The following is a 21129-nucleotide window of genomic DNA, read 5'->3' as shown; positions in this document are numbered from 1 at the left end:
GGATGGGCGAGGGAAATGGCACTGGCGAGCGCCTTTGTTCCCCGCCAAGCTGAGCTCTGTCATCCGGGGCTGAACAACTCTCCCTCCCGTTGTCCTCCAGCCCTCCCGTTCTCCGAGCAGAGCTGTTAGCTTATAACCTTCCAGATGTCGAGTCCCGCTTGCTGTCGGAACACACTCCGTCCGGCCCTTCAGCTTTTGCCAGCCAGACTTGGGGGCTCTGCTTGGCAGGCGGGCCGCCCCTCCGCCCCGGCTCCCTCCCTCCAGTCCGTGGAGCGCGCACCAACTCTGCGCCCTTCCTACCCTCTTCCGTGGGCCTCTCGTCTGTGCTTGGCTCCAGAGACTCCATTCTGCTAGTCTTCTGGCGGTTTTCTGGGTTATTTAGGCAGGTGTAGGTGGAAGCTAAGTGATCAGGAGCATGCGCGGTGAGCCCAGCGTCCTCCTAGGCCACCATCTTCCAATACTATTCCTATTAATGGATATGTTGATAGGTAGCTATTTTACCCATTATCTATTTTTAATTTAATTTAATTATTATTATTTTTAAATAATGTCTACACCCAACATAGGGCTTGAATTCACAACCCTGAGATCACAAGACATCTGTTCTACCAACTGAGGCAGCCAGATGCTCCCCCATTATTTTTTTTGTTATGAAGTAAATAACCTATGGGAGAGGTTAAATGATGATTAGTGAATTATTCAATAGTGAATTATTGAGTGCTTAGTACATGCAAGTGCTGAGGATAAGGCAGTGAGCAGAACAGACTCTGCACTCATGGGGCTTATAGTCTATGAGCAAAAGGGATAGTGGCTAATAAGTTGATATTTAATATGTGAGATGACAACCAACACTGAAGAGAGATGAAGCAAATAACGGGTAATGAGTGCAAGGGTTGTGGAATTAGTATTTCTTTCAGGGTGGTCAGTGAAGCCCTGTCTAATAAGATGACAGTTTAACAAGGATCATAAGAACATTTGGGGAGCAAGTCATGCATATATCTAAGTGAGGACTATTCCAAGGAAAGCAGTAAATGCAATGACATTAAGGGAGACTATGTCGGGCATATTTGAAGAACAATAAGGAAACCAGCATGACTGAAGTGGTGTGAGCCAATGGAGAATAATAAATGAAGTCATAGAAGTTTCACCTAAACCTACATTTGAGATTTAATTCTTTTTTTAAGGGAAGACTTAAAAAAATTATGTTCTAAGCTTAACCAAAGCCCACATTGTTGCTAAACCAGCAGTCCCCAAAGTAGTCTCAGTAGAGCATTGGTTGTATGGAGTGAGCATTGCATGAAAAACAGTTCCATGGTCAAATAAGTTTGGAAAACATAGGGTTAATGTTAAAGTTACAAAATTCATTTTAAAAGCTGTTTCTGTGCATCTTTTAATGTGCTAATAAGTTTTGTGAATCTAAGGAGTGCTTGGATGGCTCAGTCTTGAAGCTTCCAACTTTAGCTCAGGTCATGATCTCACGGCTTGTGGGTTTGAGTCCTACATCAGGCTCTATGCTGACAGATCAAAGCCTGGAGCCTGCTTCAGATTCTGTGTTTCCCTCTCTCTCTGCCTCTCCCCCAGTCATACTCTGTGTCTCTGTCTGTCTGTCTGTCTCTCTCTGTCTCAAAAATAAATAAACATAATTTTTTTAAATTATGTTTTGTGAATCTCCAACTCATTTGACCCTCCCTTCAAAGATCGTCTTATGGTACTAGTGTTTTTCATGCCACGGTAAATACTGTGTTATCTAATACTACAGGTTAACTATGAGTTAACTAAAAGTTAATAAAAGCATTTCTACAAATGCTGTTTCATAACTTCTCTGTTTACCTTAAGTCAACACCTCTCCCTGCCTGTTTTCATAACGAACACTATAGTTCTTTTTTTTTTCTTTAAATATTTCTCAAATCCATCCTTTCTTTTCTATTTACGATGCTTAAATCTTTAGGTAGGTTTGCATTATGCCTTACTTAGGATGTCACTATCGCCTCCCAACTGGTTGTTCTGCCTCTAGTCTTGCTGTGTCCAAATTCATCATCCTCTCAGTGACAATTTAATTGACATCACAAATCTAACTAGATTATTCACCTACTTAAAATAATTTACTAGCTTCCCATCAAACAGAATAAAATTCAATCTAATTTGCATGGCATATGAAATCTTCCATAATCTGTCTCCTGCTACATCCAAAATTTTGCCTAAATCTCCCATACTTAGTACTCTCTAACTTTAAGACCATGTATACTTCCTGAAGCATGCAGTGGACATACAGTTCTTTTGCCTTTGTTCAGTGCTATTATCTCTTCCTGATACAACCTTCTTTTGGTGAGTAGACTAATTTTTCCACTCTTAAAGGTTTAGAACAGCTGTAACAGGTTCCCCCAAGAACACGTACAAGTTCTTCCTAAGTCAGGTGCACTGATGTATAATTCTGACAAAGCACTTGTAAGAATAAAATAAAAATATATGTTGTATCCACTCTTTAGATCCTATACCTTGTATGTATCTTAAGTGTTTTGCTGTAATAGGATACCAAATAAATGTTGAAATTAAGTCTATTAAGTAGTTGAAAACCTTCTGATAGACAGATTTATCATTTTCTCCTTTTTCTAGTTTAAAATCTGTTTGGATTATAAAATTAAATGTAATATATAAAACTTTTAGAAGAAAACATAAGGGAAAATCTACGGGACCTAACTTGGTGAAGAGTTCTTATACATGACACAAAATCCACAAAATCCATAAAAGAAAAAAAAAATCAGTGGAGATCAGTAATTTGGACTTTATAAAACTTAAAACCTTTTGCTTTCCAAAACACAAGCTACATATTAGGAGAAAATATTTGAAAACCACAAATCTGACAAAGTACTTATATCTCAGATATATAAAAACTCTCAAACTCAACAGTAAAAATGCCAACAGTCCAGTTAGAAAATGGCTAAAAGAGACGAAGAAACATGTGACCAAAGAGAATGTACAGATATCAGGTGAGTACATGAAAAGATGTTGAACATCACAAGCCATCAGGGAAATGCACAAATGAGCTATCACTACTCACGCATCAGAACAGCCAAAATAAAACATAGTGACATACGTCAAATGCTGGCAAGGATGTGGAGAAAAATGGAACTTTTATACATTGCTGCTGGGAATGTAAAATGGTACAACCACTCTGGGAAAGAGTTTGACAGTTTATTTAAAAAAAAAAAAGAAAAAGAAACAGCTAAACATACCCTTACTACATGACCAAACCACCACCACACTCCTGAGCATATATCCCAGCAAAATGTACATATTTGTTCATTGCAGCTTTATTTGTAATAGCCAAAATTGGAAACAACCAAAATGTCTTGCAATAGGTGGATGGCTAGGGGCCCCTGGGTGGCTCAGTCGGTTAAGCGTCCGACTTCGGCTCAGGTCATGATCTCACAGCTTGTGAGTTCAAGCCCTGCGTCGAGCTCTGTGCTGACGGCTTGGAGCCTGGAGCCTCTTCAGATTCTGTGTCTTTCTGTCTCTCTGTGCCCTCCCCTGCTCACACTCTGTCTCTCTCTCTCTCAAAAAAAAATTAAAAAATTAAAAATAAATAAATAAAATAAATAAGTGAATGGCTAAAGACAGTATGGTATGTCCATTTTGTGCAGTACTACTCAGCAATAAAAAGGTTCCAATTATTGATACACATAACAATTGGATAGATCTTAAGGGCATTAGGTTGAGTGAAAAAAGCCAAACTGAAAAGGTCACTATGATTCCACCTATATAAAGACAAAATTATAGAGTTCAAGAACAAATTAGTGGTTATCAGGATTTGGGATGCTGAAGGAGAGGTTTGGGTGTGACTGTAAAAGAGTGTCATGAGAGAGATCTTTGTGATGATGGGATAGTTCCATATCTTGATTGCAGTGTTGGTTACATGAATCTACACATAGGATAAAATGACAGAACTATACATATACATTGTAGTTAGTTTACTGGTTTTGATATTGTGCTATAGTTATGTAAAGTTTTGCAACTTTCTATACATATATAGTTATTTCAAAATTAAAGGTTAGAAAACTATGTTTTTTTTCTTCTTCTACCTCTCCTCCCACCTCTGAGAAAAAAAGTTTGCCTGATACTCCCATGTTCATTGCACCATTACTTATAATATCCAAGACATGGAAATAGCCTAAGTGTCCATCAATGGATGAATGGGTAATTATATACAATGGAATATTAGCCACAAAAAGAAGGCAATCCTGCTATTTTTGACAACATGGATGGACCCTGAGAGCATTGTGCTAAGTGAAGTGAGACTGAGAAAAACCAATACCATGTGATCTCACTTACATGTGGAATCTAAAACAAAACAAACAAACAAAAAAAAAAAAACAAAGAAAACCCCAAAACACACACAAAAGGAACAAAAATTGGGACTCATAGATACAAAGCATAGATTGTTGGTTGCCAGAGGTGGGGGATGGGCAAAATGAGTGAAGGTGGTCAAAGGTACACACTTCCATTTGTAAAATAATAAGTCCTGGTAAAAACAAATAAAAACCTATTTCCCCTCCACACTAAACCTAAGAATTTATTCATGTTTTTTTTTTTTTTTAACTTTTTTCCCTTTTCATTGTCCTCCAGAGACTGGTTTCATTGATCATTCATAAAACAATTCATCTTCTCTTATTAAAGATATATATCTATGTTAAAATGTGTAGCTCTAGGTCATTTAATTCCTCTATACTATTTCATTATATAAACATTCTACAATCTTTTAATTTATTCATTTTCCAATATTTCATTATAAAAATAGTGCTGCAAATTACATTTTTGTATATGCCCCTTTATGCACATGTGTGAGTTTTCTGGGTTATATATGTAGAAGTGGAATTACTGTGATATAGACTATGTACAGCTTTGATTTTATAACATATTAATTTTTTCTAGCTGGTCATACCAGTTTACACCAGTAGTGCGTAAGAGATTTCCTGTTTTACATTCTTGCAAACTTTTGGGATTTCTTTACTTTTTCCCTTCCCACTCCCTCTATATAGAACCTGCTATGAAGTCCAACAGGTTTTACTTCTATAATATAAATTAAAAAAAAATTTTTTTTAGTGTTTATTTTTGAGAGAGAGAGAGAGAGAGAGAGAGCATGAGCAGGGGAGGAGCAGAAAGAGAGGGAGACACAGAATCCGAAGCAGGCTTCAGGCTCTGAGCTGCCAGCACAGAGCCTGACTTGGGACTCAAACTCACGAGCGGTCAAACTCACGAGCGTGAGATCATGACCTGAGCCAAAGTTGGACGCTTAACCAACAGCCACCCAGGTGACCCTATAATTTTTTTATTTCTTGCTCTACTTTGACTGCCTAATGGAAAAAAAATTGATTATTCTTGTCTTTCATACTCATCTTTGTATTTCTGATTCTACTCCCACAACCTCTTGCCTAACCTATTGCAACAGACTGAACATTTCAGTATCCCTATTGGAACTCTCTTCCTGTCCCAATCCATCCTACTTAACACTGCCAAATCAATATTTCTAATGCAGGTGGCTTACCATTGTTTGCAGCATTAAATTTAAGTACTTAATATAGTATTCAAGGTTGTCTCCAATAAGGTCATAAACTACCTTTTCAGCCATATCTCCCACTATTTTCTACATATGCCATATATACTAGCCATAGTAGATTACATTCATTCATTGATTGATTAATTCATTCAAACAGGTATTTAATGCTCTTACAGGACTATACAGGTATATTAACACTTGAGTTCTATGGGTGTTACTGTCATAAAATGAACAACTCATGATTCTTTTTTTTTAAGTTTCTTTATTTATTTTGAGAGAGAGTGTGTGTGCACCGACAAGAGAGGAACAGAAAAAGAGGGAGAGAGAGAGAGAATCCCAAGCAAGAGAGGGAGAGAGAGAGAATCCCAAGCAGGCTCTGTGCTGTCAGCACAGAACCCAACACAGAGCTTCATCTCACAAACCGTGAGATCATGACCTGAGGGGAAATCAAGAGTTGGGCATTTAACTGACCCAGCCACCCAGGCACCTTAGATTCTGGTTAGGGAGCGTACAAGCTGCCTCAAGCTGTTCTTCAAATATACCCAGACCTTTTCAGCTTCTGCTTCTCAGCATATGTCTTCTCTCCACTGAAGATGCCATTTTTTCAGGGCACCTAGGTGGCTCAGTCGGTTGAGTGACCGACTTTGGCTCAGGTCATGATCTCACAGTTCGTGAGTTCCAGCCCTGTGTCGGGCTCTGTGCTGACAGCTCAGAGCCTGGAGCCTGCTTCAGATTCTGTGTCTCCGTCTCTCTCTGCCCCTTCCCCGCTCATGCTCTCTCTCTGTCTCTCAAAAATGAATAAACGTTAAAAAAAATTTTTTTTAAATGATGCCATTTTTTTCTAGTTCCTCCAACACAGCCACCTTTGCCTTTCAAAATCCTACACACTTTTCAAAGTCTGCTTCAGATGTCACCTTTCATGAAGCCTTTTCTGAGGTCCTCAGTTAATTATGTTTCCATAGTTATATTGCTTTTATGGCACTTGTTATATCCCATATATTTGTCTTAACCCTTCCAAGGTGATCAGTAGAATACTTGGTCCATTCATCTATGTTGCCCTTGTAGCACTTCACATAATGTCTCGTATAATGGTAGGCATACTATTAACTAAAATAATTAAATTAAAGATCTCATATTAGTGGAAATCTAGCTGCGCCAATTAGAACAATTTGGGGAAAGATCAATTTGAGTAACAAAAAAATGCTTTATTATGTAATTCAATCTAGTGTTCTTAGTTTAAAACACCACAGAATAAAGTAAACAGGTTTCTCTATAGTATAGTGATCTTTAAGATTTTACTTTGATGAACAGCAAATTTTATTTGTGATCAGTATAACAGTTGTTTAGTTTGTTTTTAGGCTCTCAAGTAGTTTCTTTAAGTCAGAGTTTTTCAAACTGTACTCTGAAGAAACATATGAGGTAGTTCTGTTGAGATGCCTTGGCTACTGCTGGGTGCCTCCTTGGCCCCAAAGAGTAGGCCTTCGTTTATTTTTTACTCTGTGGGGCTTCCTCACAAGATTTTATTTAAGAAATAACTCTTCTGTTGAAAAATTTAAAATAATTGCTAAGGATATGTAAATACTGCTGTTTTACCATTTTAATATTTTCTAAGATCTTACATAAAAGATATTTTTCTTGCCCCCTTATTCTTTTATTACCACAAATGTCAAATCAGTAGTCAATAGGAGTATGAAACTTATTTTTTTATATTAAATATAATTTATTGTCTAATTAGTTTCCATATGAGTATGAAACTTCAAGTCATTAAGCAAATGCTAGGTAATGGACTTTGAGTATGACAAGTAAATTGTTCATCCTCTGAATGTTCTGCATTTTACTGTGGATTTTTGAGGAGTTGTCACTGCAATTGGTATACAAATTCTTAGGTAGGCTGAAGAATTTTCTAGACCATGGCTTCTTCACTTTTAAGGTACATAAGATTCTGATTCAGTAGGTTTGGGTGGGGGCTTGAGAATCTTCATTTCTAAGAAGCAGCTGGAATGTTGGTCGTCTGCGGACCACACTTTTAGTAGCAAGGAGCTAGATGACCTTCCAAATCCCATGACTACATTTTAGGATTGTATCCTTTGCCCCTTTGCCTGAGTGAAAGTAGGTTTTCAGCACTGCCATAAATATTTGTCTCAACTGGCTGTTTCCCTATGGTCGTCTTCATATTTTGTCATTTTAATAGAAATTTCTGGGTTTTTTAAGGAAATACTTTGTGTGTGGATTAATGATTGTTCTGTGATTATGTGTTACTTTGCTTAAAATCATCCTTCATGGTTTTTAAAATAGTCTGGAGAACTCTTCGACTATCAGTAGCAACTTTCAGACAGTTTAAATTATAAGGAATATTCAGTTTACTTTTACAACAGATATTGAAGGATATTGTTTGAGGTTAGATATTAAGGTACTACAAAAATAATAACAGAGAACTTAATTTTGTTTGACTAAGGCTGTTTTAATTGGTATAAGTATTGCTATTTTTAAAAGTTGTTATTATCATGAATTAGTAGCAATTATATGCCACAGCAGGTTAGTCTGTTCATTTTATTTGTAGCACACATGAATTGAAAAACCTAATTGTGTAAACAGTCAACCAATAGGACAGTCATTTAGTTAAATAGCTTATACTAAAAAAAAAAATAAATTAATTATGAGGGACATTAGTGCTTTTTTAAAAAAGATATATAATATCAAGTACTTTCATAGTCTTTTGGGCCTTTACAGAAATATGTAATAACTAAATCATAAATTAAAATAATAAATTTTTAAGAAAATTGTCAGAATTATTTACTTTTGATTAATGGAAATTGTTGATTAACTTTGTAGACCAGGACAGCAGAGCATTTTTGGGGAGAAAAATTATGATTTTAATCTAAAAGCATTAGAATAATTTGCATGTTGATAGTTATTCTATCAGCCCCACATTATTTCACTTAATAACTCTCTGTAGTAGAAATTGCTGGAGGATTTATATTATTACAAAAATGACTTCAAAATATATTCTTTTTTAAATTTCTTATTACATAAGCAAGCACTAATATTGCTCTAAAAATTGTTATGTGGAATTTTATGTCAAGTCTTGATAAAAGTTTTTTTCAGATCTGATCCAACTATTTTGTATAGAAATAAACCTCCTTTGTTTCTTCTGGTAGCATCCATTGATTTTTTTTTTTCGTAAGGTACATTAATAGTGCTGATAGAAGCAGAACAATTGGCATTTACATTAAAAATAAATGTGATGAATAAAAAGCATTACACTATGATATTATAGTCTTGATTTTGCTTTACCAAAGTTCCAAAATCTAAAGGACAAAAATACTGACAAGGTCAAGAAGAAAATGAAAGAAAGAACAAACGATGCAAAAAGAAAATGACACTGAGGTCTTGGTTTAATACATATGTATTCCAGGTTGATGGTTGATTTCATTAGCAAATCTCATTGTTATGCAATGTCTGTTCTTCTGCAGCAAAATGAATATTGTATTCTCACTGGCTCTGCGTGTATCTATTATGTGGCAATAAATGAAAAAATATATATTTGTAGCTTCCTTTGGTTTCTTCTTTCCAGTTTGCTTTTTAGGAAAAGAGAGAAAATTGGATTATATTCTTTCTTTTGTTGTTTAGTTGGTTTGAAAGCTTTTCGATTTATTTTAGACATATGTTTTCTACTTTTGTTCTTTGAGGTAAACAATTATAAGGCGGTTAATATTGTGACCATTTTAATTATCCTATAACTTTTTAAATGACTAGAATATAATCTTGATTGATTTAAGCTGCTAATTGACATGAGCTTCTTAAGCATATGCTTTCTAACATTTTTAAATGTTAGAAGTGCTTTTTATTATCACAAGAAAAATGTTAAGCAAGTGTACACATTATGCCAAATGTAAATACCGCTACCTTTTGCAATAGCGAAAATTGAACAATCTATTGAGATTATTTATATACTTAGATTGAATTTTCATAAAAGAGGAAATTCAGATATAACACATTTTAGTGGCTACACATTGAAAAAGTTCATTTAATAAGGGAGTAGGCTGCCTAACTCTTTGGGTTATGTATATGAGTTCAAATATGGACCAAACTATATTAGACACAGTTGTTATTTAATTTTGGTCATTTTTAGGTCTGACAATTTTATCAAATCTGTTTGATTTTTGGCAGTGTTCTCAAAAGTTGTTCTTACAACTAAAATTCCTTAGACCATCTTGAAAGTAGAAAAGCCTAAGGTTTGATTTAATATGGGTTGACTGTGTACACCATTTAGAAATTACCTATATAGTAAAAAATGGCCTCTGGCTTACCTGATGCAATCTTAATAAATATTTTGGTCATGTTGGACAAACATGAGCTGTAATAAATATGTACAGCAGTTTATTAATGCGTAAGTTAATTTGTACTTAAGGTGTTTGCATCTTATGATTCACAGTCAGTAATATAGAATAAGGAATTTCCAAATTTAGTAAGGGAGATTCCTAAAATAATTAGAGAATAATATAGAGCTAAATCAAGTAGAGAAAGAAGGTTTCATGGGACCAAATAGTCAGGCTGTGAGAGAGGAGAATGATGAAAGTGATAAGGTCTAAGCTGATAATGAGGTGGAAAAGCAATGGGAAACAGAACATAAATTTGGCATCTTGGGAAGACTGAGAAGCAACCAACTCAGTTGTAATGGAAGATGTGATTTGCCACATGTGAAAATCAGATTGTAACATTGTTAAATTTTAGTGGTATTCAGTCCAGATATGTGGTATTTTGAGATACTACCATTGCCAACTTTGTTTTTCTTGTATAATAAAATGAGAGATAGGAATTCTGTTTGTATTAATTTCACTACTGTCTTCCATTCCTCCCCCAACCAAGAATATTAAAAGCAAATGCTGTAAAAGCACTCAAAAATCATGCTCTAAAATGAATCTAAACTGGTGCAGACTGAATGACAAGTTAGGAATCTAGAAACCCTAAGTCAGATTTCTTTACCCTAGTTGGAAATACCAAACTAAGGAGCAATAAAAGTCATCATAGATTGGGCTCTCAGGCTGTTGGATTGAGCAGGACTATGGAAAGTCACTAACAAAGAAGAGAGGAACTATTCTAAGTAAAAAAAAAAAAAAGAGAAGTTCCCTTTTAAGTATCTAGATTTACCTAACTACCAGTGTCTTCCCTTGTCTGATGTGGAACCACAGTTAGAGCTTGCATGCCCTGTTTTTACTTGCTCATCCAGCAAAACAACCTGAATTTAGAAAATAAAGTATGAATTTGGAACATGAGAGTAGACTGTGAATTTAACAAGAGATCCTTGGGGATGGTTAGTGTTTGTTTAAAAAAAAAAGAAAACAGATTAGACAAATTACAGAAGCTTTCCTAGCAAGATGGCTTATTTTCTGGGTAACTTCTCATTGTGTTATGACCTCAGCTTGTGCTAAGGAAATGTTAAAAGAAACTTTCATATGAAGTTTGTTATTTAATTTCTGTAAAGATGCTGTGGGAAAAAATTTTGAATTGTCCAGTGTTACTTTATTAAAAAGTATAAAAGAAATTTCTCTGAATTCGGAGTGCTAGGAAAAGCCTTGGTGCTGGTTTGTAACACATCTTACAGAGAATTAAAATTTTGTAATTTGATCTCATTTCCCACTTTACTTCCATAGCTAGGTAGCTCAGAGCTGAACCACCCACATCTTAGAATTGTGTAAGGCAACTGTGATAGGTGTTTCTGTGTTTCAAGTTTACCTTGTGTTTCATCTTCCTTCCTCTTATTTTTCCCTTTATTCATGTTAATTTATATTTTGAAAGCATCTGTTCTACTACTCATATTTCTGTAAGTCACATTAAATTATTTTGGAATAAAATGGGATATAAATAACCAATAAAAGCTTATTTATTGCCAGCAGAAGACAAGCAAATAAAAGCAGGAACCTTTCTCCCTGGTGTCCCCTCCCCTGTCTCCTCTTTTCTTTCTGTATAAATTTCTTAAGTCATGGATGACTAATCTCCTGTGTGGTTTCTTAGACTTGCCAGGGGGGCAGGGGAATCCTTTCTGAAGCTTTTTGCCTGTACAGGGCTACCAGGTATAGCTCATTGTGCTAAGTGTGCCTACACAAGAGTGCCTGACTTGAGAGAAACAAGTAAGGCTGAAATACATCCTAGAGGAGGAAAGGGTGCCTTTTTCTCATATGTGAGCTCAGAGGGGTCTTTTTCTAGCTCACAGAGGACCACATATATTACCCTGGTTTTTGCCCCAGCCCTTTCAGCTGAATTGTAAATTCTTAATACCAAAACTTGCTGCTTGTTGGTAAAAGCCATCTTGAATGAAACAAAATTTCAAATTTATCTTCGTTACCTTTATATTTTTATTTCATTGTCCTCTAAATTTGACTTATTATAGAAAGCTAAGATAGTCGTGGATCTTTGAAATAACTGAACTGATAATTTTCTAATTTAAACTTTACTTTTGTTTTGGTATATGAATCACAGTCAAAGCTACATATTTAATTATGAATTATATATTAAATTTTCTATAAAGGGAATAAGTAAGGGCTTTGTTTTGTTTTTCAGGTAACTGTAGAATATTTGAATTATTTCATTTCACCAAGAAATTCAGCTGGACTTGTTAACTCCTTAGTCATAGTTTTCTGAAAATTTGCTGTCTATTTCATGTGTCATTGTAGTAAAGGTGGTGATTAGCGACTTGTGTTAATGTTTAATATTGAATACACACTCCTTTCCAATGACACATATTGTTTGTAAATGAGACCCATTCTGAGTTTCTGTACTCTCGGCACAATTTTCTATACTTGGGTGTTCTGTTATTAATTTATTTTGTTTTCTATTTCAGTACATAAGAATTTTATTTGCAAATAGAGTAAATATGATTTAAATAATATAATTTAATGCCGTGATATGATTATATTGTTGTAAAAGGGTCATTAAGAGCTTTTTGCCTTAAAATCAAAGCAGTCTATGTTCTAAGTAGTTAGGAAATAGATGCATGCATGGCCTTGGTATAAATAGAATTAAGATAAATGCAATTTTGTAGATTAAGAAAAAAATCGCCTAAATATTTTTAAAGTAGTGAATTAGTTTATCACGTTGACGGAGTATGTGTTTGTTTTATACCCTTAGGTAATTTAAACCAACCCTCGTTCACCTATACTAGAAATTTCAGACAGGGAAAAAAACCAGCAGTTTTGGGGGGAAAAAAACTAGGGACAAGAAAACTTAGTCTTCAAGCTAACAATATTTTTTTGAGATGCTCACAGATAAATATTTTCAGTTTTGTTTTCTTTTTGAAATATGAATTTTAAAGGATGCTGGGAATAGCTTCGAGTTGTGTAAACTTTTTGATTCAGATAATTGAGATAGTTTTTTTTCAAAGACTGCCACATAAATTATAAAGTAATATTTTTGTAGGAGCTTGTCCTGATAAAAATAGGTTTATGCTTTGACTAAAATTTAATTATAACTCAGAAACTTCTTTTATCTACTTTCTTGAAGCAGTTGAAATTTAAAGACTTTTCTTTATATTTAGCAGGTGTTTGAACAGTTATTCTTAGTTGTTGTTTTTTTTAATATACCTTGTTAGCATTGCCTTGTCTTTTACAATTTACTTGCCAGAAGTAATTTTCAAAACCTACTTAAACAGATTCATTTTCAAGCATTCCTTATTATAAACTGTGCCTGTGCATGTCAGGAATAAACCCTCCTTAGAAAAAGGAAGAAGGAACTCTTTATTGTCTGTTTTGACGTTAATAAAATTAAGAAAAGAGCGATTACTTGAGACATCCACCTTACCTGGCTTAGTTTTGTCACGTGAGCATTCACGTTTACTGGTGATCTAAGTGCTCCACCTGCCTTTCAGTTTGTTTACCAGGAAATCAAGATGTGTAAACTGCAGGAAGTACTATTTGACCCTCTCCGACAGTATCTCATTACAATAATTGCTAATCTCTGAATAAGACAGCCATGTTTTGTGAGTAACTGAGGGAGAGAGGTTGTGTTAGGTAGATTTTAGGTGTTTCAACAAATAGAGCATTGTAAATGCTTACTTGGATTATGTTTTCATGATAGCTTTTGATTAAAAGACATGTGGTGACCTTTGGGGTCAGCAAAGCTAGGACACAATAGTAGGTATTCTTTCATTCCTTTTAACTGAAAAATACCACGGCTTGTTGTTTTGGAGTGCTGTCACTGCTCTGAATCGAAAGGATAATGGCTACTTCCTGATTAAACCCACTCTCCACAGTAAGCTGTTAATGTTATACTGTATGTCTTTTTCTCTTGTAAATGCAGTAGTATTTGGTGTTTTCTTTACTTTTTAGCATTGTCTTTTCATAGATATATGTGTTATAAATATATCCTGAAGTTTAAGTTTACAATTAGAGTTGAAACTAGTGTTTTAAGTTTGGAGAATTGTTTTTTAAATGAAGAGTATTTCTGTGTGGTCTCATATACTCATTGTAGATTTTGGCTCAAGAAATTGGTTTTTTAAAAAGACATTGAAGTGATAAATTATATTCGACTGCCACTTTCTTGGCTCTCTAAGGAAAAATTTAAAAACAACTTATGTGGTAAATCAGGTTTTTTCAGGGAATATTTGGATAAATTAATTTTACTTTTGTTTACTAGATTTCATAAATCTGTTTACATTTGTCATAATTATTGTTGATAATTGTTTTAATTATTAAATTATTGTTTTTAGATTAGTTAAGAGATCCTTGTGATGTAAAAACAATATTAAGTACTCAGAATATAAGAAGGGAATAATGAGCTTCTTAGTTTTAATCCTAAAGCTGGCAGTCACTCCATCTGTGTTCTTGGGACAATCATCTAAACTGCTTACCTCAGTTTTCTTGTCTACTGCCCATATGAGTGTTTAGTAAAATGTGTATGTTTGTTTATTTCTTTGTGTCAGTACAAACTATAAAGAAAATTAGTTTTCACAAGTATTTTATAAAATGGAGAACTGACTCTGGAGATAGAGTAGGAAAACATTTAGGAGTCACAGTAGGCAGGGAAATAATAGAAAAATTATTTCTATTATAAAACTAGAAACATTTTTATTATAAAATAAGAGAAAATAAGGTTTAAAATAAACACCATAAAATTGGTCTTTTAATTTGGACTGAATTGTTAGTTTTGCTCAGTTCTTAATATAACATTACCAAAAGATTATATTTATTGTTGGATACATGACTAAAATGAGAAGTGAAAACCTTGGAGGTGATTTAGTAAAGAGTCACAAATGTACTTAAATCTTTTTCTCAAAAGTCTCATATCTGGAAATGAGATTATTCAGAGTAGAAGGAAGAATGTGCATATATATTAAAGGCCTATAAGCATAGTTTATCTAAATAGTAAGATATTTGATTAGAAAAAAAATTTTTTAATGTTAATTTATTTTCAAGAGAGAGAGAGACAGAGACAGAGCATGAGCAGGGGAGGGACAGAGAGAGAGGGAGACACGGAATTAGAAGCAGGCTCCAGGCTCCGAACTGTCAGCACAGAGCCCAATGCAGGACTCGAACCCATGAACCATGAGATCATGACCTGAGCTGACGGCAGCTGCTTAACTGACTGAGCCAACCAGGCACCCCAAGTTGTTTTATTTTTAAACTCTAGGGGCACCTGGGTGGCTCAGTTGGTTAAGCAGCCGACTTTGGCTCAGGTCATGATCTCGCGGTCTGTGAGTTCGAGCCCCGCGTCGGGCTCTGTGCTGACAGCTCAGAGCCTGGAGCCTGTTTCAGATTCTGTCTCCTTCTCTCTGACCCTCCCCCATTCATGCCCTGTCTCTCTCTGTCTCAAAAGTAAATAAACGTTAAAAAAAAATTTTTTTTTAAATAAATAAATAAACTCTAGTAGTAGGTATCCTGGCCATTTAAAAGAAAACATTATGAAATTATTAAACATTAAAGGCAATTATTGAATATAGTTTAGAACCTAACATCTAGAAATACTTAAAAATATTCTGGGATAATATAAATGTAATTCTACTTTTGTTGAGTTAATGTATTTTCTTTTCCAAAATGCTTATCAAAATTATTTTAGGCAACTCAATAATTTTTAATATATATTATTGGTGCTTTCTAGGAGATTCTAAAGATTATATTTAGTGAATATTTTAGCTTAGTCAAGTTATTGAAATAGGACTTATAATAGTTCCTCTATTTAATTTGTAATAACAAGTAATAGATTTCAATTATTGACTGCTTAATATGTACCAATCACTGAGCTAATTCTGTTGTAGGAGATAGAAACATTTACCTTTACTCTTTTAGAGTTCTTTTTGTCTGGGCCTGAAAATTAAATGGACTCAAAATAGATCAACAGGACAAAAGCATACACATGTATTTAATAAAAGTTTTGTGTGACATGGGAGACTGCATAAGAAATGATGACCCAAAGAAATGGCAAAACCTACTTGTTTTATATGAAGTTGAACAAAGAGAGGCAATTGTGGAAAAGTGACTAACCTATGTGCAGAGGCCAAAGGGAGAGAATAATTATTTTTAACAAAGTCTGTTTGTGTAGGATTAATTTAGTCTCAACTTTTTGTCCTTGATGATAAGAGTGCTACTTTCCTTCTGGTATAGGAAGGACATCTTTCATACAAGAATTTCAGTTTTTGCTTTTAAGAAAAAGAAGGAAGGTCATCTGCTTTCCTTAAATTTACTGTTTTTCAAGAGCCTTTAACTCAAAATGTCAATATGCTAGTGTTGCATGTTCTGAACTCCTTCACTATTACCTGTATTTTATATTCATGATAATCACTTGAGGTTTAGATACCATCATTACTCCTATTTGTACTGGTAAGGAAATAGTGGTAGGGAATTTAAATAATTTCAACAGTGTTCCTTAGCCAGTAAGGGCCAGATTCAGACCAAAGACAGTAACAGAATCCAGAATCCAGAACTCAGTCTTCGGTGTCATGCCTTTAAGCATTGTGTTTATATTTTGGAGATAATAAGGTGCTTACACCTTGATTTAGATAGTTTTTTTTTCCCATCAATTTATTAAATAATGCAGAGTACTTACTAAGTGTCAGGCACTATAAGGAAGTACTAGCAACAATAATGGAAAACAAAATAAAATTCTTTGTTTCAAGAAACAGTTTAGTTGAAGCGGCAGAAAATTAACAGGCTATTACATATTACAGTACAATGTGATAACATATAATACTATTCAGTGCAGGATGCAGGCAACACAAGAAGTATCTAATGTATTCTTTTTTTTTTTCTTAATATTTGTTTATTTTTGAGAGAGAGAGTGTGCGAGAGTTGGGGGAGGGGCAGAGAGCAAGGGATACAGAGGATCTTGCTGCGGGTCTCAAACTGACAAACTGTGAGATCATGACCTGAGCTGAAGTTGGATGCTTAACTGACTGAGCCATCCAGGCATCCCTCTAATGTATTCCTTTATTCACATATTTAATTTGCATTTGGTGTGCTGCTGTTCTAGGTACATGGGATATATCAGTAAATAAAACTTTCAAAGCTCTCTGTTCTTGTGGAACATATAGTGGGGTAGATAGAAACAATAAGCATGATAAATAAAGTGTATAGCATGTTTCAAGGTGACAAGTGTTATGGAAGATAGAAAAAGTAGAGCAGAATAAGGCTTTGGTGGTGATGGGTAGCAGAGGCTGAAGAGGGATTTACAGAGAAGGTGATATTTAGCCAAAAACCAAGGAATTGGTTAGCTATGTGGAAATCTTTAGGAAGAGCCTTCCAGGTAGAGGGCTTGAGGCAGAAATATATGTCAATTGTTCAGAGTAATGAACAGAAACCATTGTGATTAGAGCAGAGTGAGGGGAAGGAGAGTAGGTAATGGGTAGAAGGGTCATTTCATATAGGACTTTACAGACCACTACAACGACTTTGAGGAGCCATTGCAGGGCTATCAGTAAATCTGTTTTATATTTTTAAAGGATCACTCCAGTTGCTGTTTTGAGACTAGTGGCATTGACCACTAGTTAGAAGGCTAGTAGAATAATCTGACTGAAGTTGGTAGCAAATTCTGGATGTTTTTAAGGTACAAGCAAAAAGGTCTTTCAGTGGATTGGGTGTGGGATATGAGAAAAAGAAGACAAATGACTCTAAGGTTTTTGGCTGAGCAACTTAGAAGGATGGTGTTGCCATTGGCTGTGAGATGGGGAAGGTATTCAGATGGAACAAGTCTGGGATAGAGATGGGCATTCAGGACTTCGGTTTGGGATGTGATAGATTTTTAAGTGTCTGGAAGATATGCAAGTAGAGATTGTGGGAAGGCTTTCCAGAAGAGATACTATCTAAACTGAGGCTAAAGAATGAATTGGACTTACCTGGTCAAAGAGGTGCCTTATGATGAGATTTGAGAGCATTCTTCATACACTTAAATGAATCTTGGCATTTTCTACTTTATGTATTTACAAACTCCAGAGTAACATCTAAAAAGTTATAATGTTTGGGACGCCTGGGTGGCTCAGTCAGTTAAGTGTCTGACTTTGGTTAAGTGTCTGACTTTGGCTCAGGTCACTATCTCCCAGTTCAGGAGTTCGAGCCCCGCATCGGGCTCTGTGCTGTCAGCTCAGAGCCTGGAACCTGCTTTGGATTCTGTATCTCCCTTTCTCTCTGCCCCTCCCCCACTATCGCGCGCATGCTCTCTCTCTCTCCCAAAAATAAATAAACATTAAAAAAATTTAAAAAGTTATAATATTTTGGAAAGCAATAAAATTGTTTATTTCAAAGAACAATTTATTCTGGATAGTTAAATTTTCAAAGTATTTCAGTGGCTACTATATTAGTCAGTTGTACTGGGTGCTATTACATATGTTAATTCTCAGTATAGTGCCATAAAATAAATATTATCCCACTTTACACTTGGAGAAACTGAGTCTGAGGGAGATTGTAATTGCCTGAGGTCGTTGATATATTAAGTGATGGGTCTGGGTTCAAATCTAAATCTTTAGATTCTATTGCCTATGCTCATTTTAAAAAATTCTGATATATTAAACTTCAAACATTTGTTTAAGGTTTCATGGAGTTGTCTTTTTTTGTTACCCTGTATTGTAACATAGGGATACCCTTGGGACATAAGGCTTATAGATTCTCCATCATAGAATTAAAGCCATTTGTTGATGCTGTTTTGGGGGGTTTGTTTTGTTTTGTTTTTCTTTTTAATTTCTGCACGACTTTCATACAATTACCTACTACTGACACTCCCTCCACCCTCAGCCCTGTCCCCCTGTGTAGTGCTTAATACACGCTTAGAAAAATTACAGCTGCTATCATTATCATCTTTATCCCTCTTTCTAATATGCTGTGACCTTGAAATCACAATCCAAGTTTGTTGGAGTCATGTGTAAATTATAAAACCTCAGAGATTAAGGGCATGAGGACTTTTTAATTAATATAGAATGAGTTTAACTCATGTATTTTATCTGATGGAAACCTATTTTTGTTTCCTTCCCTTTATTGGCTGTTTTATGGGGAAGTGATTTGATAAATAGCTGTGTTTCTGACTGGAAAAGCAATATTCTCTGAGATGTCAGTGGATATTTTCACTGTAAAAGTGAATATAAGTCATTCTACTTCAGTAAAGAATAGAAACATACTTGTTCATTGGAACAGATTTACTTTTGAGGTACTGATGCTATACTTTAAAAGCTTAAACATTTGCCTTTAGATCAAAATATAATTTGTATAATTTATGATATGTTTTTAAAAGCACACTTAAGAGAAGGTCATTCAGACATTCTGTAGAAAAGAAATATTTTAACAAAAGCATTTTGCACATTTTTAAAAGTACCAATTAAAAACTCCACTGTGGATTAAAATAGTCTGTATGCCTAACAGGTTATTTTAAGCATATACTAAAGACATATGTAGGAAATTTACCTAGTCTTTATATTTCTGTTCTATAACTATATGACTTTATTCCAAGTGCACTGTTTCATATATATCTCAAATTTATATGCTATTTTTCAAAGGAACAAGAAAAAAAAAGATATTTATCCTTCCTATTTCTTTTTCTAAAGTCTACCTTCTTTTTCATTTTATACCCCAAAATACTTATGTATAATTTAAGACTGCTATAATTGTTTTTTAATTTTTTTCTCATTTATTTATTTTTTGAGAGGCAGAGAGAGAGAGAGAGAGAGAGAGAGAGAGAGAGAGAGAGACAGCACGAGTGGGGGAGGGAAAGAGAGAGGGAGACACAGAATCTGAAGCAGGCTCCAGGCTCTGTCAGTGCAGAGCCTGACATGGGGCTCAAAATCACAAACCATGAGATCATGACCTGAGCTGAAGTCGGCCACTTAACTGACTCAGCCACCCAGGTGCTCCAAGACTGCTGTAATCATTAAATGAGCTTTTTCAGTAAACAAAAATTTTGGTTGGCTGTTGCAACTTAATTATCTGTATAATCTCTTGTTTTAGTTAATTCTTTTCAGGATTAGAAGTATATATCCTAAACACATCTACTTAGGCATAAAAAATATTAGCATATATGTTAAATGTTTGTATATTCCTCACCTATTTTGTTTTATTTCTTATTTGTATAGTGTCTTTGGGGAAAAAGAAAAATGGTCAGTCAGAAAATTTTCTGGTGAAAGTATCCTATTGCCTGTTTTTAAAAATTGTACTGAACTAGGGGCGCCTGTGTGGCTCAGTCAGTTCAGCATCTGACTTCTGCCTCAGTCATAATCTCAGGTTTCATGGGTTTGAGCCCTGCATTGGGCTCTGTGTTGACAGCTCAGAGCCTGGAGCCTACTTCATATTCTGTGTCTCCCCCTCTCTCTGCCCCTCCCGCTCTTATTCTGTCTCTCTCTCTCTCTTTCTCTCTCAAAAATAAATAAAACATTAAAATAAATAATTACTACTGAACTAAATCTATTACATCCTTGATTAATTGTGGAGTGCCCAGCAAATGAGTATTCCAATCATATTTTTCTGAGACTGCTTTCTCTTAACATTTATTATTGAAATTTTTACTCTCTATATTTGTGCAAATGTAGTATTATTTTTTTGAAGATTAGAAGATGGCAGAGAACTACTGGTCCTAATTTGACAATTTGAGCTACTACTAATCTTGTTTGGTAAACAAAGTACAAACAGATATGAAATATTGGTCTTGATTTGATAATATGAGCATCTAATCTTGTTCTATAAACAAAGCATAATCAAATCTTAAATGTATAACAGTAATTTTAAAACACCAGTGATGCCAAAAAGAGGATAGGATTAATTGCTAAGTAAGTAATATAAACAAGTGAAATATGATTTGAGAACAAGAGAAAGGTCACTAAAATGACCAAGGAAGTCTGGAAAAAAGGAAAAGGGACCTGAACTTCAAGCATTGAAGAAAGACTTCAAACATTAATTTTATAACATATTTCCTGAGATATTTCACATACTGCAATTTACAATTTATCCATTTAGGGTGTATAATCCAATGATTTACGATATTCAGTAGTACTAAGTTTTTTAAGTTGTGGAAAAATATATAACATAAAAGTTGCCATTTTAAACATTTTTAAGCGTACAATTCATTGGCATTTACGTTTACAATGTTGTCTGACAGTCACTGCTTTATTT

General features: G+C 34.7%; 1 protein-coding gene across 26 annotated transcripts in view; it reads left to right on the top strand.

The window, feature by feature from the left end:
* The window catches only part of BAZ2B (bromodomain adjacent to zinc finger domain 2B), a 322262-nt gene that overhangs the window by 121191 nt on the left and 179942 nt on the right, over positions 1-21129 (top strand). For 4 of the 26 annotated variants that reach the window (XM_032594418.1, XM_032594420.1, XM_032594419.1 and 1 more), the window contains exon 1: positions 13445-13801. The exons of 20 other annotated variants lie outside the window; for them this stretch is intronic. The gene's annotated coding sequence lies outside the window, so the exon portion shown is untranslated. Of the gene's footprint in view, positions 1-13443; positions 13802-21129 lie in introns of those variants that run through there. 2 more of the 26 variants (XM_032594415.1, XM_032594417.1) reach the window with 2 other exon arrangements.

The sequence above is a fragment of the Lynx canadensis genome, chromosome C1 (assembly GCF_007474595.2).
Source record: "Lynx canadensis isolate LIC74 chromosome C1, mLynCan4.pri.v2, whole genome shotgun sequence".
Taxonomy (NCBI): Eukaryota; Metazoa; Chordata; class Mammalia; order Carnivora; family Felidae; genus Lynx; species Lynx canadensis.
This window is presented reverse-complemented; position numbering and strand designations above follow the sequence as displayed.